Below are 12,056 nucleotides of genomic sequence, written 5' to 3' on the forward strand. Positions count from 1 at the left end.
GACATAGGGTACATATAGATAGGAAAATGATAATAATAATAAGATAGAGATGACGGAAAGAAAGAGAGTAAACACTGATAGCATAAGAATGAATAAAGATAATAAAAGAAAGATATAAAGATGACGGCAAGACAGGATACATCTTTCTTTCATTAGTTTTATTCATTCTTATTCTATCACTGTCTACTCTCTTTCTTGCTGTCATCTCTAGCTCTTTCATTAATTTTTATTCATTCTTATTCTATCAGTCTACTCTCTTTCTTGCTGTCATCTCTATCTCTTTCTTTCATTATTTTTATTCATTCTTATTCTATCACTGTCTACTCTCTTTCTTGCTGTCATCTCTATCTCCTTCTTTCATTTTTTTTATTCATTCTTATTCTATCAGTCTACTCTCTTTCTTGCTGTCATCTCTAGCTCTTTCATTAATTTTTATTCATTCTTATTCTATCAGTCTACTCTCAGGGAACACTTTTATCACTAGAGTCTTCGTCACTGCTCGATTCGTCGGAATCAGAGTCCATGCTCCATGCTTCCATAGTAACAAGATCTCGAGCCTCCTCTACACTAAACACACGTTGACGTTTTCCAGCAGGTGCCATCGTAACATCAGTAAAAAAAATCCAAAGAAAACCGCTAAATACACGGTAATTTCGAATGTAACACTATGAAGAAAAACAGTTTACCGGAAAGTGTGCGATGTATACAATGTAAACAATAGTAAACGCAACGCGTGGCTACACACTGCGAGCGGTATTATGAATGTCTAATTGACTCGTATACATCTGTGCAAAAATGCGAAGTTGGCACGCCTACGTCCGTGCAAATCGGCGAACAAAGCAAACAAAGAGTTAATGACCCTTAATAAGAATTTTGAATAATGACCCTCATCTCAGGATATGCATAGCGGTCTTTATGATTAACGAACCTCATTTTTTTGTGAATAGCGACCCTCATTTTGTGTTATTAATAGCAACCATCATCACATATTCTGCTTTGCGACCCTCATTTTGTATTTTGAATTGCAACCCTTTTCTCCTATCATGAATAGCAACCCGCAATTCGTATTATAAATAGCCTCCCGCAATTTGTATTATGAATAGTGACTCTCTGCTCCTACTATGAATATCAAACCTGATTTTGTATTATGAATAGCGACCCCCTGCTTTTATTATGAATAGCGACCCTCATTTCGTATTATGAGTAGCGACCCTCCGCTCCTATTATGAATAGCGATCCTCCGCTCCTATTATGAATAGAGAACCTCATTTTGTATAATTAATAGCGACCCTCTTTTCATATTCTAATTTGCCACCCTCATTTTTTTATTACGAATAGCGATCCTCCGCTACTATTATAAAAAGCGACCCTCATTTTGTATTATGAGTAGCGACCCTCCGCTCCTATTATGAGTAGCGACCCTCCGTTTCTATTATAAATAGCAAACCTCATTTCATATAATTAATAGCGACCCTCATTTCATATTCTGATTTGCGACCCTCATTTCGTATTATAATTTGAGACCCTTTTTTTTCTATTATGAATAGTGACCTGCAATTCGTATTATGAATAGGGACCCTCCGCTTCTATTATGAAAAGCAACCCTCTTTTTATTTCATGAAAAGCGACCATCTACTTTTATTATGAATAGCGACCCTCATTTCATGTTATGAATAGCGTCCCCTACTCCTATTATGAATAGCGAACCTCTACTCCTTTCATGAATAGTGACCCTCATTTCATATTATGAATAGCGACCCCGTACTCCTATTATAAATAGCGAACTTCATTTTGTATTATAAATATCGACCCTCTTGTCGTGTTATGAATTTCATTCACAAATAGCGGTCCCTATGATTAATGACCCCTAATATGAAATATGAATAGTGACCCTCATCTCAGGTTATGAATGGCGGTCATTACGATTAACAACCTCATTATTTTATGAATAGCGACCCTCATTTCGTATTATGAATTGCGACCCTCCGCTCCTCTGATGAATAGCGACCCTTATTTTGTATTATGAATAGCCACCCTTTTCCCCTATTATGAATAGCGACCCTCATTTCGTATTATAAATTAAGACCCTTTTTTCTATTATGAATAGCGACCCGCAATTCGTATTATGAATAGCGACCCTCTGCTCCTATCATGAATAGCGACCCTCTTTTCGTATTTTGAATAGCGACCCTCATTTTGTATTATAAATAGCGAACCTCATTTCGTATTATGAATAGCGACCCGCAATCCGTATTATGAATAGCGACCCTCTGCTCCTATCATAAATAGCAACCCTCTGCTCCTATTATGAATAGCGAACCTCTATTCGTATAATTAATAGCGACCCTCATTTCATATTCTGATTTGCGACCCTCATTTTGTATAACGAATAGCGGTCCTCCGCTCCTATTATAAAAAGCGATCCTCATTTTGTATTATGAATAGCCACCCTCTTCCCCTATTATCAATAGCGAAACTCATTTTGTATAATTAATAGCGACCCTCATCTCATATTCTGATTAGCGACCCTCATTTTGTATTATAAATTGCGACCCTTTTCTTCTATTATGAATAGCCACCCGCAATTTGTATTATAAATAGCGACTCTCTGCTCCTATCATGAATAGCGACTCTCTTTTCGTATTATGAATAGCGACCCTCATTTTGTATTATAAATAGCGAAACTCATTTCGAATTATTAAAAGCGACCCACAATTCGAATAATAAATAGCGACTCTCTGCTCCTATCATGAATAGCGACCCTCTGCTCCATTATGAATAGCAAACCTCATTTCGTATAATTAATAGCGACCCTCATTTCATATTCTGATTTGCGACCCTCATTTTGTATAACGAATAGCGACCCTCCGCTCCTATTATGAAAAGCGACCCTCATTTCGAATTATGAATAGCGACCCTCTTTCTCTATTATGAATAGCGCACTCATTTCGTAAAATTAATAGCGACCCTCATTTCATATTCTGATTTGCGACCCTCATTTTGTGTTGTGGATTGCGACCCTTTTCTTCTATTATGAATAGGGACCCGCAATTTGTATTATGAATAGAGACCCTCTGCTCCTATCATGAATACCGACCCTCTGCTCCTAATATGAATAGCGACCCCAATTTCGTATTATAAATAGCGACCCTCATTTCGTATTTTGAGTAGCGACCCTCCGCTCCTACTATGAATAGCAAACCTCATTTTGTATTATGAATAGCGACCCCTGCTCCTATTATGAATAGCGACCCTCATTTCGTATTATGAGTAGCGACCCTCCGCTCCTAATATGAATAGCGATCCTCTGCTCCTATTATGAATAGCGATCCTCTGCTCCTATTATGATTAGCGAACCTCATTTTGTATAATTAATAGCGACCCTCTTTTCATATTCTAATTTGCCACCCTCATTTTTTTTATTACGAATAGCGATCCTCCGCTTCTATTATAAATAGCGAACCTCGTTTCATATAGTTAATAGCGACCCTCATTTCATATTCTGATTTGCGACCCTCATTTCGTATTATAAATTGAGACCTTTTTTTCTATTATGAACAGCGACCTGCAATTCGAATTATGAATAGCGACCCTCTGCTCCTACCATGAATAGCGAACCTCTTTTCGTGTTATGAATAGCGACCCTCATTTTCTATTTTGAATAGCGAACCTCATTTCGTATTATGAATAGCGACCTGCAATCCGTATTATGAATAGCGAACCTCTGCTCCTATCATGAATGGCGACCCTCTGCTCCCATTATCAATAGCGAACCTCATTTGGTATAATTAATAGCGACCCTCATTTCATATTCTGATTTGCGACCCTCATTTTGTATAACGAATAGCGATCCTCCGCTCCTATAATAAAAAGCGACCCTCATTTTGAATTATGAATAGCCACCCTCTTCCCCTATTATCAATATCGAAAGTCATTTCGTATAATTAATAGCGACCCTCATTTCATATTCTGATTAGCGACCCTCATTTTGTATTATGAAAAGCAAACTTCTGCTCCTATCATGATTAGCGACCCTCTGCTCCTATTCTGAATAGCGAACCTCATTTCGTATTATAAATAGTGACCCTCATTTTGTATTATGAATAGCGACCTCTTCTCGTTTCATGAATAGCGACCATCTACTTCTATTATGAATAGCGAACCTCATTTCGTATTTTGAATAGCGACCCTCTCGTCGTATTATGAATAGTGACCCTAATTTCATATAATGAATAGCGGTCCCTATGATTACTGACCCTTAATATGAATTACGAATAGTGACCCTCATCTCAGGTTATGCATAGCAGTCATTATGATTAACGAACCTCATTTTTTTATGAAAGCGACCTTCATTTTATATTATGAATAGCGACTCCTTTTCCTAATATGAATAGCGACCCTCATTTTGTGTCATTAATATCGACCCTCATTTCATATTTTGCTTTGCGACAATCATCTTGTATTATGAATAGCGACCCTGTACTCCTATTATAAATAGCGAACCTCATTTTGTATTATAAATAGCGACCCTCTTGTCGTGTTATGAATTTCATATTACGAATAGCGGTCCCTATGATTAATGACCCCTAATATGAAATATGAATAGTGACCCTCATCTCAGGTTATGAATGGCGGTCATTATAATTAACAACCTCATTATTTTATGAATAGCGACCCTCATTTCATATTATGAATAGCGACTTCCTTTCCTCTGATGAAAAGCGACCCTCATTTCATATTATCAATAGCAACCCTCTTCTCCTATTAAGAATAACGACCCAGATTTCATATTATGAATAGCGTTCCCTATGATTAATGACCCTTAATATGAAATATGAATATTGACCCTCATTTCATATCATGAAAAGCGACCCCTACTCCTAATATAAATAGCAAACCTCTTCACGTTTCATGAATAGTGACCCTCATTTCGTATTATGAATAGCGACACTGTACTCCTATCATGAATAGAAGACCTCATTTCGTTTTATGAATAGCGATCCTCTAGTCGTGTTTTAAATAGCGACTCTGTACTCCTATTATGAATAGCGAACTTCATTTCGTATTATGAATAGCGACCCTCTTGTCGTGTTATGAATAGCGACCCCGATTTCATATAATGAATATCGGTCCCTATGATTAATAAACCTTACGTGAATTATGAATAGTGACCCTCTTCTCAGGTTATGAATAGCGGTCATTATGATTAACAATCTCATTTTTTTTTCATGAATAGCGACCCGAATTTCGTATTATGAATAGCGACCCTCCGCTCCTCTTATGAATAGCGACCCTCATTTCATATTATCAATAGCAACCCTCTTCTCCTATTAAGAATAACGACTCAGATTTCATATTATGAATAGCGTTCCCTATGATTAATTACCCTTAATATGAAATATGAAAAGTGACCCTCATATCATGAAAAGCGACCCCTACTCCTATTATGAATAGCGAACCTCTCCTCGTTTCATGAATAGTGACCCTCATTTCGTATTATGAATAGCGACACTGTACTCCTATCATGAATAGCAGACCTCATTTCGTTTTATGAATAGCGATCCTCTAGTGAGTGTTTTAAATAGCGACCCTGATGTCATATTATGAATAGCGGTTCCTATGATTAATGAACCCTTACATGAATTATGAATAGTGACCCTCATTTCGTATTATGAATAGCGACCCTGTACTCCTATTATGAATAGCCAACCTCATTTTGTATTATAAATAGTGACCCTCATTTTGTATTATGAATAGCGACCTATTCTCGTTTCATTAATAGCGACCATCTACTTCTATTATGAATAGCGAACCTCATTTCGTATTATAAATAGTGACCCTCATTTTGTATTATGAATAGCGACCTGTTCTCGTTTCATGAATAGCGACCATCTACTTCTATTATGAATAGCGAACCTCATTTCGTATTATAAATAGTGACCCTCATTTTGTATTATGAATAGCGACCTATTCTCGTTTTCTTGAATAGCGACCATCTACTTCTATTATGAATAGCGAACCTCATTTCGTATTATGAATAGCGACCCTCTTGTCGGGTTACGAATAGTGACCCTCATCTCAGGTTATGCATAGCAGTCATTATGATTAACGAACCTCATTTTTTTATGAAAGCGACCTTTATTTTATATTATGAATAGCGACCCCATTTCCTAATATGAATAGCGACCTTCATTTTGTGTCATTAATATCGACCTCATTTCATATTCTGCTTTGCGACAATCATTTTGTGTTATGAATAGCGACCCTGTACTCCTATTATAATAGGAGTACATAGATAAATATATAGATAAATAGCGAACCTCATTTCGTATTATGAATAGCGACCCTCTTGTCGTGTTATGAATTTCATATTACGAATAGCGGTCCCTATGATTAATGACCCCTAATATGAAATATGAATAGTGACCCTCATCTCAGGTTATGAATGTCGGTCATTATGATTAACAACCTCATTATTTTATGAATAGCGACCCTCATTTCATATTATGAATAGCGACTTCCTTTCCTCTGATGAAAAGCGACCCTCATTTCATATTATCAATAGCAACCCTCTTCTCCTATTAAGAATAACGACCCAGATTTCATATTATGAATAGCGTTCCCTATGATTAATGACCCTTAATATGAAATATGAATATTGACCCTCATTTCAAATCATGAAAAGCGACCCCTACTCCTATTATGAATAGCAAACCTCTTCTCGTTTCATGAATAGTGACCCTCATTTCGTATTATGAATAGCGACCCTGTACTCCTATTATGAATAGCAAACCTCTTCTCGTTTCATGAATAGTGACCCTCATTTCCTATTATGAATAGCGACCCTGTACTCCTATTATGAATAGCGAACTTCATTTCGTATTATGAATAGCGACCCTCTTGTCGTGTTATGAATAGCGACCCTGATTTCATATAATGAATATCGGTCCCTATGATTAATAAACCTTACGTGAATTATGAATAGTGACCCTCTTCTCAGGTTATGAATAGCGGTCATTATGATTAACAATCTCATTTTTTTTCATGAATAGCGACCCTCCGCTCCTCTTATGAATAGCGACCCTCATTTCATATTATCAATAGCAACCCTCTTCTCCTATTAAGAATAACGACCCAGATTTCATATTATGAATAGCGTTCCCTATGATTAATTACCCTTAATATGAAATATGAATAGTGACCCTCATATCATATTATGAAAAGCGACCCCTCCTCCTATTATGAATAGCGAACCTCTCCTCGTTTCATGAATAGTGACCCTCATTTCGTATTATGAATAGCGACACTGTACTCCCATCATGAATAGCAGACCTCATTTCGTTTTATGAATAGCGATCCTCTAGTGAGTGTTTTAAATAGCGACCCTGATTTCATATTATGAATAGCGGTTCCTATGATTAATGAACCCTTACATGAATTATGAATAGTGACCCTCATCTCAGGTCATGAATAACGGTCATTATCACCACCCACCCCGAGGACAACTACCCCCAATGACATTCATCCCCGAATAATTTGTAACACTGTGATGTATAATGCGAGCTTCTTTCCAAATTGCTATTTACAGAAAATGTCCAGATCTTTCATTTTCTTTGTTATTCATGAAGTTCATTTTAGTATTTTCAAGTTATTCAATACGATGTGTGGGGGGGGGGGGGGTGGAGGTTGCCCAATCTTCCCCGTAGTTTTGCTACCGAGTAAACAACCGAAATTACATTTCTTAGAAATTGAACAATACATTGCGCGCAGATGAGTACGCGTTACAGCCTCTCTCACCGAGAATGGCACAAAAAAGAAATTAGAATGTAAGATTGCATTCATGCATCCTCTGTAACTATTTTAATTAGCCAATCACGTATTTGTCTTTGTATGTTTAATGGGCCCTCATCCATGATCCAAAATTAAGGATTTCCTTGCATTATCTATATATTTCTAATATGTTTTCTTGTACGTTAAATTATTTTGAAATAGAAATTGCCTTCAAGCTATATGTACGATGCGATATAAACAGAAAATAAATATCCGGTCTCTGTTAATTCAACTCTTTTGATTTTGTAACTGCAGCGCAGCTTTTTTTAACCGGAGTGCCGCAAGAGAATGTTAGTTACATTTGGAAAACGTTGATTTGGTGAAAAACAAATATCAGAAACGGTTAGAGTATAAATAAAGGCAACGAGACTCCCGAATATCCTCATATTCCTGAATCGAATTCATGACCGAATACATCACTTTTTAGTCATGTACATTCGGTGGCAAGTGCAGTACTTAAAGGTACTTTGTCCCATTTGCAGGCCAAAATCATGAAAAAGTTAACGTCCAACGGCTTTTGAAATATAATACTAATCTAGAACCTCCGTAAAAAATGGGGGGGGGGGGGGTAGAGCTCATTAGGTGGTCTGTCGATGACAGATCACCTATTGATTTCGTTAAAATTTTCTTTCTTTATTTCTTTATTTCTTTATTTTTATTTCTTCCGTACACTTTTTTGTGCACACGTTTACTCAAAATCGACATGGTCAATTTCCTTCAAATTTTTGTCAATCATCAAGCCCTATGATTTCAAGTCTAATTAACTTTTTCAAGGTCATTAGGTCACCGTGTAGTCATCCAGGCGCCATTTTGTAAAATTCAGGTCATTATCATATCTCGATAACGAGTCATCAAAAATCAACGATATTTAATATGCATCAACTTCAGGTCAAAGTTCAAATAAAAATGTCATCAAATTCCGTGCGCGCACGTACGCGCGCATTAAAATTTAAAAATGCTCAAATTCGTTCCAAATTAATTTTGCATACGTTTCAGGCCATTTTAAGCATTTTTCAAAAAAACGCGCACACGCGCATGCGTGCGCGTTTTCGCGCTTACTTCTATTTCGCAAAGTAGAATCGCCAAATTTTCTCTGTCATCATATTTGGCACATTTTTTCAAGCATTTTGATACCATGTTCACCTTTTTCTGACCTTTAATAACGGAATGAGCGTCCGTTAAGATACGCATCTGTGCGTGCGAGCTCTTGTAATACATAACATACATGTGCAAAAACATGCCTATACAAAATTCAATGTAACCCTTCAGAATGGATGGATACCCCCATTTTTTTCATATTTGGATAGATTATGAGTCGGAGATAAGATTTCTAGTCTCATTTGACCCTCAATTAACTCATGACGTCATCATAATGGCCTCCGAACACAAAATTTCAATTTACATATTATGACGTCAGCAGATTTTTTGAAAATTGATTGTATCTCTGTAAATATTGATCAAATTTCTTTCAAATTTTGATATGTTGTTCCTGAGGATATTTTTTGACAATGGCATCATGGCGTATTTTTGCGATTAAAGGAGGCATGTCAATTTTTCACATTTTGCGTGTATTCTCTATGGGACATGACTTTTTCTCAAACTGGATTCTACATAATCGTCTTTCACGAGCAATATCTCCGTTGTTTTATTTTTGTTCATGCTGAGCTTTGAGTATGTTGTAGCTGAGACAATAAGCTATCTTAAGTGTGTCCTTTATTTTTCGATCAGATGCCGGGATCATGCTCATATTTCACTTGGAATGTGAGATTTGAGGATTCCATTTTCCGTTTACGTGTAATCTCTATGGGAATTTTTTTGGTATAACGGTAACGCGCTTGACTTCCGACCTCGAGGTCCCTGGATCGAGTCCGGGCGTCTCCAACAATTTTTTTCTTCAATTTTTGTTTTACTCTTTGACTTGTCAATGATCATGAAAATTGAACACAGACCACCTAATTCGTCCCCATGACGAATTAAATTTCTAGTTTTATTTATGTTATTGCCAAATAAGAAAAAAAGGTCAGTCAGTCGCTCAATAGTATCGGACAGATAAACGGCTTTCCTTGCATAATTTGAAAATTAGGACACTGCTAATGATTAAATTCATAGATAGGACATACATGACATATTCATAATTCCTGCACAGTTTTACATAATTTGATGTTGTTTGCAAAAAGGAACGTAGTATCTTTGAATCGTTTCTAGTGTGTTGATTACAAACTAATTTTTACCAGTTTGAAACTGTCTTTTACTTTTTTATTCTTAAATGGGCCCATACGTGTGTACGTAGCACTTGACGAGTGGCAGAGTCGTGCAAAATAAATGGTTTGTGAAGACTTTGGTATTTGGGAGAAACTTTTCATTTCCTAAGAGGGTACCATGACTAACAAAAAGTTGTAATAACGCTGCTCCAGAGAACTGTATTTCTATGAACTTTTAGAAGCGCTGGACAATTACCTAAAACTTACATCTTTCGTGGGAAATGTGTAGTATTGAGGAAAACAATGTGCTATTCCTGCAGGGGATCTTATGGGCTCGTAACCATCTCTCAATGCGTCAAATCGTCTTTTGCTATTGAATTCTGATTGTCTACGGGTGGTAGTTGTTCTCGGGGGTAGTTTTCCTAGGGGGTAATTGTCCTCGGGGGGTATTTCTCCAAGCGGTAGTTTTCCTGGGGGTAATTGTCCTCGGGGGTAATTTTCTGGGGGATAATTGTCCTTGGGGGTAGTCTTCCGGGGGGTAATATTCCGGGAGGTAACTGGCCAGGGAGTAATTGTCCTGATACGGTTTTTAGGCTCTCACAAACTAGCACATCCTACCTTGACCCCTCAGCGCGCCGCCCACCCAGGGGTCATTGTCATTGTCATTGTTTATTGTCCTGAGCCTATAGGCGGTGTCACACAGAAAAATCCCGACCCATCTTGAATAAACCAGATTTTAGAAATCTAGTTTGTTCATTTACGTCGGTGACATACTGGTGACAGACTGGTGACAGACAGGCTAAGAATAATCCGGATAACTAAAATCTGGAATTTTGATAGGCCGTTGCGCATGTGCCGTTTAGGTAGATAAGCATTGTGACATCAAACGTCCGATCATTGAATGCGTGCTAATATAATTGTGCCCAGGTTACGATAGCGCGTTATAAACCCTATGCCAGCCAATCACATTTAACTTACACTGACCTTTAAAGGGATTATTTCAACATTGGTGTCAGACAGAAAAATCCCTTAAAAAACCCTTGAAAAATCCTTTCAAGAGAGAATTATCTTGCGTCATATGGGGATTTTTAAAGGGATTTTTGAAAGAATAATTGGTGACAGACAGCAATCAAGGATAACTAAAATCCGGATAACCAAAATTCGGATTTTTGGCCTGTGTATGACACCGCCTTATAAAACAGCCAGGCCTCTCAAAGCAGTCGATAGGCGGTGTCACACAGAAAAATCCCGACCCATCTTGAATAAACCGGATTTTAGAAATCTAGTTTTTTCATTTACGTCGGTGACAGACTGGTGACAGACAGGCTACGAATAATCCGGATAGCAAAATCCCGATTTTTGATGGGCCATTGCGCACGCGCCGTTTAGAAATTAATTGTGCGCAGGTTATGATAGCGCGTATGTCAGCCACTCACACTTGGGTCAGACAGAAAAATCCCTTGAAAAATCCCTTGAAAAATCCTTTCAAGGGATAAATTTCTTGCTTCATTAGAGGATTTTTGAAGGAATTTTTGAACGGATAATTGATGACAGACACCCATTTGAGAGGATAACTAAAATCCGGATTTTTGGCCTCTGTGTGACACCACCTATATACCTTTTGCAAGATCATATACAAATATGACATCATCTTTTTTATGATCAGATGTAATACATACATTTGTTTATAAGTGCCTCATTTCGAAATATGTTATTAACCGGTTACAAAAAAATGTATTTCAATAGCCAGAATTCCTGAATTACATTACCTGTTGTTAGATTGGGAAAGTCATGTTTAATCAAACTAGCGACAACTAATGTATGTAAATAGCAATATGCATTTCACGTTATATCAAAATACATTAAAATTTACTCATAATCCACATCTATACACATACACACCCACATCAAAACCCATTTACACCAATACACACCCACAATAACAGTAACAAATTTTTCATTGGTATGACCACTATGCTTGAAAACTGCAGCATAATGGTAATGGTAATGGTTTGATTGAACATT

This window comes from Strongylocentrotus purpuratus, unplaced genomic scaffold (assembly GCF_000002235.5).
Source record: "Strongylocentrotus purpuratus isolate Spur 01 unplaced genomic scaffold, Spur_5.0 spur5_scaffold_20, whole genome shotgun sequence".
Taxonomy (NCBI): Eukaryota; Metazoa; Echinodermata; class Echinoidea; order Camarodonta; family Strongylocentrotidae; genus Strongylocentrotus; species Strongylocentrotus purpuratus.